The following is an 11,853-nucleotide window of genomic DNA, read 5'->3' on the forward strand; positions in this document are numbered from 1 at the left end:
TCCTATTATTGCTTCCACATCTATTCTTTTGATCTTGTGCAAATTAAAAGAACTTACTTTTTCACTCACCCATGTCTCTAAGTCGACTGAACAAAAGTATAATCACATTAGCGAGCAATACTAAAAGGATCAGGTCTGGGTATATGCATTAAATTAAAATTAAATTAAAATTAAAATTAAAATTCTCACCATGTTGGAAGAAGTAACTTTTGCACTTTTCCACTTTTTTCTTCTTGGAAGTTTCCTTAGGAGCATTTGTTTCTGTGCTGCTAAGTCTGATCAGCGTTTTTTGTTAGCTCTTGAAGTCTAAGTGCAATTGTTTTCAGTGTCTTTCAGGGGTTGCTCCCTGTATGTGTGTTACAGGAGTAACATGCATGAAACCAGGGAGTTTAAGTCTAAAAAGGTACATGGATTATGAGAGGATGACTGAAAGAAAACCTGAAAATAATGGAAAAGCTCAGAAGGTGGTTTGTCTCTGAAGTCTATATAATAACGTTCCAAAGGGATCACATTGATTACTTCACATGCACAAACGCCTGTATTTTATTGCTACTCCACTTTAATGCTACAGGAAGTAAGCATACGGGGATATATTACTGGATTTTGCTTTCATGGTGGATTTGGGAAAGACTTGTTCCTTGTAAATATGAGGATCATTCTCTGAGCCACCCCAAAATGAATGGCAATAAAAGCGACGTGGCACAATGCTGCAGTCCCCACTGCACCTTCAGTGACTCCAGGATGTTCCTCCCCATGGGAAGAAGGCTGTGTGCTACCAAGAGGTAGCTGTTGGGAAACGAATGCCTCTGAGATTACTGGTCTGGTCTTTTAATTTCACCATGATGCTTTCTAATGTCTTCATTCAGTGTTTCTTCTCAAGGCTAGACACCCACGTTTTCTCCACTTCTTTATTATGATCTGTTTCTTCAGATCATCGAAATCTGGTCATTTCTCCATGTACACCTGTCTACTGTTCAAAAAACAATGCTGATTCCTGGTCATAGACTGATGGCAGAGTCTGATGGCAGAGCAGGACCTGCATTTATACCATTGGGCTCCCCGCCCAGCACCAAGGGACACTGCAGATTCTGTCAGTAATTTTTGAGGGTTCATGGGTCACAGAAGAGATTTCACAGTAGAGAGGTTTCAACAGAAAAATATAAATATTATTATAATAAAATGATGCATTACCCCTGTAGGTAGAATTCTAAGATTTCCCCAAAATTCTTAGCCTCTAGTGTATACACACCTTCTGCCAGTCATTCAGTCAAGCACTAATGTAGGTGCTGCGGTGGAGGGATTTTGCAGATGTAATCAAGTTCCCAAATCAGTTGGCTTTAAGATAAGATTATACTTGGCGGGTCCAACCTAATCAGGTGGGCCCTTCAAGGGACTGGAATCCTTCAGGGAAAAGATATTTGAAAGGTGAGAGAGATCTGACGACAGGAGGAGTCTCCACTGCTGTCTTTGAAGATGGAGGGAATCATGGGGTAGGGAATGGTGAGTGGCCTCTAAGAGCTGACAGTGACCCCATCTGAGAGCCAACAAGAAGACTTGGATCCCAGTTTTTTACTTGTAAGAAAATGGATTCAGCCAACAGCCGTTGAGTTTGGAAGTAGGTTCTTCCCCCAGAGTCTTCAGATAAGGATGCAACCTGGCCAATACCTTGAGTATGAGACCCTGACCAGAAAACTTACTTAATACTTGCCTCAAATTCTGACCCTGCAGTACTATGAGAAGGTAATTGGTGTTGTTTAGGCTACTACATTTGTGACAAGTTGTTACAAAGTGATAGAAAATGAATATACTCCCACATCCCTTGCCAGACTCACTCCTCCTGGACCAGCAAAGTTTGGGTCACTGAGCTCTACTGAGGTGGTTTGCCTGGATGCTGGTTATCCTTGCTGAAGCTTGAGGGATCCTTGCACAATCCCATAACTATGAAGAGCCAGGTTCTAGCATCAGATGCTTTGAGTTTGAGTCCCGTCTCTGCCACTTTCTGTCTGCAGAAACTTGGATACATTGCTGAACCCCTCGACCCACAGTTGGCTTAGTTTTAACGTGGTTAAGATAGTAGTACTCACAACCCTTTTCCTTATGCACGTTCAGTGTTCAGCATGTGTGCTTGCACATGTTAGGAAACCGTCTGAGGCCTGATATAAATATAAATTATAAATATAAATTAATGCAAAACTTGATAGAGTCCAAATTTCAAATCAGTGAACCTTTCATAAACCCTTTCTCTCTGCCAAGCTATTGGAATAAACATAAGATTGGAAAATGTCACAACCTTTACTTTCAAAGCTTCTCCAAATAAGTGAGAAAAACTGACACAGAAGCAAAGATATCACTGATGTCTTTTAACATGGCCAGTGAAAAAGAGACTACAAAACAGAGGGGGCGCTAGGGAAGGAATTATTTAGCTCTCAGTTGGGACGGAGGGGACGAAGGGAAGGAAAGGCTTTCTCAGGCATGTTGACATTTGATTTCGGTTTTGAAGAATGAATAGAAGTTGATCAAATAGTCAAAGACTAGAAATGCTTCCCAAGCAGAGCAAGTAAATATACAATGTCTCTGAGATACTAAATATTACAGAGTCTATTAGGTCTCACGGAGGTTCTAATGGCAGAAAGAAAGCTTAGCCAGATTAAGCTCACGGATTTTGACTCACCAGCCTTCTATCTATCTATCTATCTATCTATCTATCTATCTATCATCCATCTATCTATCAGTATCTTTCTATCATATTCTATCTATCATCTATCTATCTCTCCCCCCTCTCTCTGCCTTGGCTCTTTTCTCATTATTTTGGTTTTATTTGCAAATAAATAGGATCACTTCATATGATGAAAAATACAGTTTGTACTTACAAGTCTAAATTCTAATGGTTGTCAAGCTAGAAGTGGAAAGATTCTGTTTCACAGAAACTGTGTACTAGTTTGATGACTTAGGCCCATGTGCACTCCCCTTGAATCGAGTCCCTGCTTAGACCATATGTGTCTTTTGGCAACACAGTGAGATGGACAATCCCCAAGAAGCCACATTAAGTGTGTGCTTCCATTTCCCAAAGACGTATAGGTGGTTTTGCCAGAAGAAACCAGGACTCCTGGTGATATTAAACAGAAAATGTAAAAGACTTGGTATCATTGGGTCATCGAAAGGGATTGGTAAAATCCTGATGCATCTTTTTCGTACACTAAGGAGTTTAAACTTAGCCTGCACGTAATGAGGAATTCTTGAAGGACTTTAGTCAGTGGAGAGGGCGGCTTGAATGTTATGCTTTCTCGCTCTCGCAGTGATGTCAAGGTGGCACAGCTGCAGCCATGAAGAGTGTGGCAGGTGGACTTCAGGGTCTCTAGAAGCCACGGGACACAGACGGCTCTCCCCCAGCACATGCAGCAATGGAAATCCAGACACAAGCTCGGTAGGAACTTCTCTGCCTCTCTGGCCTTTCTGCTTAGCATTCGTAATCTCCAGATGCATGACTGCCAACAGCCACGTCTTCCGACACAAAGGTCAACGTGAAAGAGCATCTCAAGTAGCACGTCAAGATGACATTTTGCGATTTGGCATAATTGCTTGCTTAAGTGCTCGTCTATTACATTATCTTGCTTTCATAAGGCTGATGTTGCTGCCAATTCTTCTCTTCTTCAGTTCTTTTTCTAAAATTTTGCTACTTTCTAATAGCTGAGGGTTTCTTGTACGTGAGGCAGTCTCCACACTGGCATTATTTTAGTGTTTTGATTTCAGTGCCCGTGTTTCATTTTATACCTCAAAAAAACATCATTCAGGGTAAAAAAACAAAACAAAACAAAACAAAACAAAACAAAAAAAACCTCATGAGTTAGAACCCTATGTTCATTTGTCCATTTGTTTGTAAATAGTCAGTCATCAACCTCTGCAGTATGTAACCACCCTGTACAAGGCATTGAGAAAAGCACTGTGGTATCGGAGGGAGAAACAACCGTGTCCCTGTCCTTTGTGAGTGTAGAGAATAAGGCAAGAGTGGTGAGGTGTCTCCACCAGCTACTGCGAAGGGAAAAGGAATCAGGATCAAATTATTCAAAAAGAAAATATCGTGTACAAAAGCTATTTCAAGAAAATTCTTTTTCTATAATGAGGCCAACATTGTAGATTTAAAAAAGAGCTTGTTAGACCCATGCTGGCCAGAGACCAGGTTCAAGGCATTTGTTGCCATCAGAGATTACAATGGACATGTCAGTCTGGATGTCAAGGGAGGTAGCCACTGCCATCCATGAGGCCATGATCCTAGACAGACTTTCCATTGCCTCTGTTTCCGTGTGGTGAGGCTACTGGGGGAACAAGATCGGCAAGCCCCATACCGTCCCATGCAAGGTGACCAGCCACTGTGACTTGTGGTGGTCGGCCTCCTCCCTATCTCCAGAGGCACTGACATTGTCTCAGCCCCAGTGCCCAAGAAGCTACTGATGATGGCCGGTATTGATGAGGGCAACCCCTCAGCCAGGGACTGCACAGTCGTGCTGGGCAACTTCACCAATGCCCCTTCTAATGCCATTTCCAAGACTTAGAGCTCTCCCACCCTTAACCTCTGGAAAGAGACTGTGTTCACCAAGTCTCCCTACCAGGAGTTGACTGACCATCTTGTAAAGACCCCACCAGACTCTCCATGCAGAGGACCCAGGACTCAAACTTGTTGCTTGAGCCACTGTAGATGCTCAGACTCTCACTCTAAATGGTTCAGTGGGTTTTCCAACAACTTTTTACAAATGGGGTTCTCCAGGAAGCTGGCTCTGAGATAGAGAATTGAATCCAGGGCAGTGACCAGGGGTCTCCTTGGAGTCAACACCCGTGGAAGGTGGAGGACGGAAGAAGAATTGAGGAGGGAGAGGGTGGACTGTGATGTCCTCTCAGGGGAGGACTTAGCCCTGCCGGAAGTTCTGCAGGTGGGACAACAAGGAAAAGCCATTCCATGCTGAGTAGGAGGGTTGGCTCTTCATGCACCTGTTGTGATCAGTTACTGGAAGCTGGTCCCCCCCCCCCCCCAGAGAGGCTGTGACATTGGGCAAGCAGCTCTCTTGAGGTGAGACAGTCCCCAAGGAGAACCAGCAGCTGACGTTGTCTGTTGTAAGCCTGCCCCTGCAGCAGCTGGGTGTGAAGCTCTATTTTTGAATGAGGGTCTGTACACTCTGTTACACTGTCCCCTATGCCACTGTTGTCTGCAAGACTATGCTCAATGGAAATATTACCTCTTACAGAGACTGAGATCAATTTTCCCTGAGCATTTATTTGGGCTGGACTCTAGGTTGGATGCCCATGAGCAGAAACACCTGCACTGTTAGATGAGCAGGGTTTAATCTCTCACGCTTAGCTACTACAATTAGGACTTTGTATGGGCAGCCAGCTTTATCCTGATACATGCTTCAATTCTTCCTATATATTAACTGTAATTTAATTCAAAATCTAGTTTTTGAGCCTCAACTCTAAGCCACAACTACTACAACTACTACTACTACTATTACTACTGCTATATTACTAGTAACTAACTATATTCAATACGAATTTTCTTTGTGTCATGAACTAATCTGAGTAATTTGCACGTAACAACACATTTCATCCTTACAACGATCCTATGTCATGCATGATATCATCATCTCCATTTTATAAATAAGGAACCCAAGGCACAGAAAGGGTAAGCAACTCACCCAAAGTTGCACAGATTTTATGTTGAGGAGCTGAAATTGGTACCTAGGTATTTTGGCTCCAGAGTCTGTGCTTAAATACACTCTCTGCCATCGAAGATTTCATCATTAGTGGAGTCTTGAGGTTGATTGATTGCATTAATTATTCACTTCTATCTGCGTTCATGCCCTTTGCAATATGACCCTGCAGGGCCCTCCCATTCCCAGGGATATGGGATGCTCTACCCTTAAGTCTAGATTCAGCCAAGTCACTAGCATTGCCCAAAGTGTCTTTGAAAATGCGATGCAAGTGGGGAGCCTGGGTGGCACAGTCTATTAAGTGTCTGACTCTTGGTTTCAGCTCAGGTCATGATCTCAGGGTCCTGAGATCCAGTTCCATGTAGGCTCTGCACTCAGCAGGGAGTCTGCTTAAGATTCTCCCTCCCGGGGCGCCTGGGTGGCACAGCGGTTAAGCGTCTGCCTTCGGCTCAGGGCGTGATCCCGGCGTTACGGGATCGAGCCCCACATCAGGCTCCTCCGCTATGAGCCTGCTTCTTCCTCTCCCACTCCCCCTGCTTGTGTTCCCTCTCTCGCTGGCTGTCTCTATCCTGTCGAATAAATAAATAAAATCTTAAAAAAAAAAAAAAAAGATTCTCCCTCCCTCTCTTTCTGCCCCTCCCCCCTGCTCTCCCTCTTTCTCTTAAGTAAATAAATAAATGTTTAAAAGAAAGAAAGAAAGAAAGAAAGAAAGAAAGAAAGAAAGAAAGAAAGAAAGAAAGAAAGAAAGAGAAAGAAAGTCTGATGTAGGTAGAGACTTGAAAAGTGCATGCCTGACTGGATCTGTTCTTTCTCATTCTTCTGCCACGGGCAGGGCAATGTGCCTGCCATCACTCATGTTGGAAGTGGTTGGGGCCAAGGCCCTCCCAGATCAGCTGGCAGGTGATCTCCTTCAGCCAGGATCAGCAGAGCCTTCTAGCTTCCGTGAAGCTGACACCAAATGCATGAGTGAGCCCAGTGCAGATCAGATGAGCCCTGCAGGCTGTGAGCCTAATAAACGTCTGTTATTGCACACCACTGAGATTTGAGGTTGTTATGCCACAATTGTGTGGCAATGTCAATAACTAATACAAATTGAGTTACAGGTGAAAGTTAAATTTGATATAAATGCAATGATAGGGACAAGCACAGTATCCAAGGGGAACAAAAGAGCAGTGGCTAGGCGGATGTGACAGACAACTTATTGCAGACTTTATACTCAGTGAAGGGTTCCTGGAGGAACTAACATAAAGGTCCTGGAGAAATCATTTCAAGAAAAGAAACAGGATGAGTGTCAGGGAATATTTCTTACTTATATCCAGGGACATCCAGTGTGCCTGGACCATTCTTTCTGCAATAGTCATGGTTTTGAAAAGTTGTGTGCACGTCCAAATGTGGTACATCTAATCTCACTGGTACAGCAGCGGAGAGTTCACTGACTAAACAAACTCTGAGATGAAGATTGTTGTTGTTGCTGCTGTTTTTAATAGAAAGAAAAAAATCTGGGAAGTGAATAATTTCTAAAAATATCTGTTGCATGTAAACCCCAAGTAGTTAGGATGCACCGGTATAAAACATAGGGTGGGGGATGGGCTAGCCCGGTGACCGGTATTAAGGAGGGCACGTATTGCAATGAGCACTGGGTGTTACGTGCAAACAATGAAGCATAGAACACTATATCAAAAACTAATGAATTACTGTATGGTGACTAACATAACATAATAAAAAGAAGGAAAAAAAAAAAAAAAGAAAGATAGTATTTCCCTGGGAAAAACGCCCCAAATCTCCCCTCACAGTTGGAGAGTTTCCCAAAAGCCTGAATTCTTCACCAGGTGTGCAAGAGGCAGGTTTGGAGATGAACGCAATCACATGTAATCACGAAGATATCTATATAATCTTTCTTTATTATTATTAAACAAATTCTTTCCAGTGGCTGGTCCTTTATCTTATTTTATGAGTACTAGACATGAGCCCTACTAAATCCTCTCTTGCCATCAGTCAAGAAAGGCTTACTTCCTAATAATCCTTGAGTAAACAAGGATTCATTGATGGATGATGCCTACTCTTGCCGCAGATTCATTCAGGAAGCACACGTGGCCCTGGGATGTGGGCTCGGCCTTAGGCTCTGCGCCTGTAGAGAGGAAGGTGATATGGTCTCTGCCCGCAGGGAGCTCATGGTCTATTCTAGGAGAGAGATGAGGAAGAAGAAATTAAAGTAAAATGACAAATACTGGAGGTAGCTGAACAGCACTTTGAGAGTGAGGAAGAGGAGAAGGTAAAACCATTAACTCTGATAGGGACCCGTAAGATACTTACACAGGGGTTTTATCTTATCGTGGAACATTCCTAGGCTCTCTGTACTTACCCCTGATCTGCGTCTGTGCTCCACAGATTTTTCTGTGAAGGGTCAGAGAGTAAATAGTTTAGGCTTTGTGGGCTGTCAGGTCTCAGTTGTAACTACTCAGGTCTTCCCTTGTGGGGCAAAAGCAGCCATAGACACTACAGAAACACGTGAGTATGGCTGTGGATCCGGATAATTTTATTTACAAGACCGCGCGGCAGTCTGGAGTCATCCCGAAGGTCGTAGCGTGCCTGCTTCTGCTCTGCGTGAGTTTTAAATGCTGAGGCTTCTCCCTCGTACTTGGTGGCAAAGAACATCAACACATACATTTGTTTGTTTGTTTATTTATAAGCAGGCTCCATGCCCAACGTGGGACTTGAACTCATGACCCTGAGATTAAGAGTCACATGCTCTACGAACTGAGCCAGCCAGGTGCCCCAACACATTTAAAACTCATGGAGAACAGGGCATAATGCTACATGAAATACGTCAGTCAGAGAAAGAAAATAGCATATGACTTCCCTCATACATGTAATTTTTTAAGGTTTGTTTTGTTTTGTTTTGTTTTTGACAGAGAGAGCTAGAGAGCACAAGCAGGGGGAGCAGCAGAGGAAGAGGGAGAAGCAGGCTCCCCGCTGAGCAGGGAGCCAGATGAGGGGCTTGATCCCAGGACCCTGTGATTATGACCTGAGCAGAAGGCAGACACTTTACCAACTGAGCCACCCAAGCACCCCTCATATATGGAATTTATGAAACAAAACAAAGAAAAAAAGAGACAAACAAGGAAACAGGCTTAAATACAAAGAACAGAATGGTGGTTACCAGAGGGGAGGGGGCCAGAGCATGAGTGAAATTGATGAGGAATGAAGAGGACACTTACGATGATGAGCACTGAGTAATGGATAGAATTATTGAATCATTACATGGTACACCTGAAACTAAGATAACACTGTATATTAATACTTCAAACAAACAAACAAACAAACAAAAATAAACGAAGCTCTCCATCCTGAGATTCTCTTCTCACTCTGTATTCTTTCCATAGGTGTTACCATCCATTCCCATGATCTCAAATGCTTTCTGTTTGCCAAATGTATGTCCCCAGACTTGATTGCTCTTTTAAAGCCCAGGCCCACTTACCAGGTGCCTGTTGAAGATTTTTCTCTGGCTGTTTTCCTGCTCTATCAAAATTAACAGAGTCCATCTCATGATCTCCCCTAAACCTCCAGGGCGGGTCTGGTTATGAGTAGCGTTCTGTCTTTCCACAAACAGTAATTCCATCCACCTGATTGCTCAAGGTGAAACCTGGAAGTCAAAAGCAGCATCTCCTTCTCCACTACACCCCTCATGCATTCCCTAAGTTCTGTTCACAGCAGTCCTGAAATAACTCTCACAGTGCCACCTGCGTGTGTCACCAAGGCCACACCTCGGTCTTGTCAACATCACTTCGGCATGGACCACTCCAGTGCCTTTGTAGCAAGCCTCCTGGCATTCCCTCTTGTGGTTTTCTTATCCATTTTCCATCCACCAGCCAGAGGGACCCTTTTAATAAGGCCTATCACATCATCCCTGATTGCAACCCTGATTGCATCCCTCAGGCTCCACAGATAGGTACAATGTCCTTGCTACTCTTTCCCAAGGCCTGACTCTTACTCTCATGCTGTAGCCTCAATTCCTATCCATGCATGTGAAGATTCCCATTTCTGCTGTAAGAAATTAGTACAAACTTAGGGACTCAAAACAACACAAATGCATTACGTTATAGTTCTGGAGGTCTGAACTTTGAAATGGGTCTCAGGAAGCTAAAATCAAGGTATTGGCAGGGCTATGTTCTTTCTGGAGGCTCTGGGGGAGAATTTATTTCCATGCCTTTTCCAGTCTCAAGAAGCTGCCCACATTCTTCGTTGGTGACCCACAGCCAGAAAACACATGATCCTGATCCCCATTCCCCCCATTTCATCTCCTTCTCTGACTGCTTCTCCTGACTCCCTCTTAGAAGGACCCTGTAATTCCCGCTGGGCTCACCTGGATAATCTGGTGAAATCTTTCAGCCCGAGATCCTTAACTTAATCACATCTAAAGTTCTCTTTGCCATGAAGGCAACATGTTCCCAGTTGCTGGGGATGAGAACATGGGCATCTTGGGGCAGGAGGACATTATTCTGAAAACCACACCAGGCCTCCATACTTATCATGCTCCTGACACACTGGCCTTTGCCCTCCCATCCATCCAAAGAAGCTCCCTCTTCCTCCTCCAAATCCTCTCTACACAATATCCCTTTTCTCTACAATTCTCTTTCTTTAACTTTGTCTTGGGCTAAATCATGATCCCTCTTCATATATGAGCATAAATGTTCTTCCTCAGAGAAGTTTTATTCAGCCCTTCCCTTCAGTATCTTATATTAACTTAACCCTGGTTTATTCTCTTATGCCCTATCCATTTTTGGTTTAGCACTGTTGAACTTAAACAAATCACGACCTAATTATTTCTTTGAAGACTGGGTTCTCCACCAGAATGTGTGCCAGCTGAGGGCAGCAGCAGTGTGGGCACCGTTCACGGTTTATTCTTTGCATCTAACGAAGTGATGAAACCATTGTACGTGTTCACTAAACATGTGTTGAATGAATTCATGGGTTAGTGAATAAATAAATGCATTAATAAAATGACTCTTTGATCATAATTTTAAAGAGTACATGACAGGTGGCAGATGATCAGAGAGATCAAGGTATGTTAGGGGAGTAAAACGCATTTTATCTTCTGTAAAAATCCAGGTGAGTGAACATTACATGTTTGGGGATTGTAGATAACTGAAAGGACTAGGAGGTACACTCCCATAGTTGGCAATGGTCAAAGTGGGACCCGGATATTAATAGAGATGGGATCATAGACTACCTTCATCACTTCAGAAGCCACGAACAGTGAGTACTACACAGCCACTCTAATGGGGCCTTTAGTAGCGCAGGCTTCTAATTAGTGTCCGGAAGTAAGGAGATCCAGATCTAATTCAATAGCTCAAAGACACTACAGCACTGCGTTCACATTTGTGCCATTCCCTTGGCCTTTCCCTCATATTGCAAGATGGCTGCCAAAACAACAAGGCTCATTAGGGTGCCCTGGAACAGCATCCCATCCTTGGAGGGTGAGGGTAGAACAAAAGGGCCCTCTCTTTGAGCTCTCTCTCTCGTAAGGAGATAAAATGTGACCGTAAACTGCGGTAGATTCCTCCTTTTGTTTATACTTGTCAAATTTAGAATTAAAAATACAAAACGCTCTGTTAAATATGAATTTCCAATAAAGGATGAATAATGTTTAGTACAATATACTAAATACAGTAGCTTGTTATTCATCTGAAATTAGGATTTAGTTGGGCACTCTATATTTTATCAGATAATTCTGCTCCTGTTTCATTAGTGAGGGCAGGGTGACAGGCTCCCCCCTAGACTAGTCACAGATAACTAGCTACGGATGCAACGGCCATGACTATCATCGACCGACTGAGCTTACTTCCCTGGGCCTGGGCACATGGCCAAAATGAGGGTGCTGCTAGCAAGAATGGGAGGACTGGTTTCATATGAAGAACCAGCTGTGTCAGCCGCAGGGTCTGAGTAAATTGCTAAGGCAGTTTTATTTTATTCTGCAGATAATGTGGAAGTATCAGAGGATTTGAGGAAAGGAATGATGTAATTCATTTGGAAATTTTTATAAAGATCTCTGCTCTGGTTTTCTGTGAGATAGCAGATTAGAGGAAGGGGTATCAGAGACGAGGCTATCGCATTAGGTATGCCACAGAATGATGAAGCGGTCTGAACCTACAAT

The 11,853-nt window shown here is 43.4% G+C and overlaps 1 pseudogene; it reads left to right on the plus strand.

The window, feature by feature from the left end:
• The first annotated feature begins 3,298 nt into the window (after window positions 1-3,298).
• Window positions 3,299-5,495, plus strand: LOC121101417 (annotated as a pseudogene).
• Window positions 5,496-11,853: the final 6,358 nt, after the last annotated feature.

Source organism: Ursus maritimus, unplaced genomic scaffold (assembly GCF_017311325.1).
Source record: "Ursus maritimus isolate PB19 unplaced genomic scaffold, ASM1731132v1 scaffold_8, whole genome shotgun sequence".
NCBI lineage: Eukaryota > Metazoa > Chordata > Mammalia > Carnivora > Ursidae > Ursus > Ursus maritimus.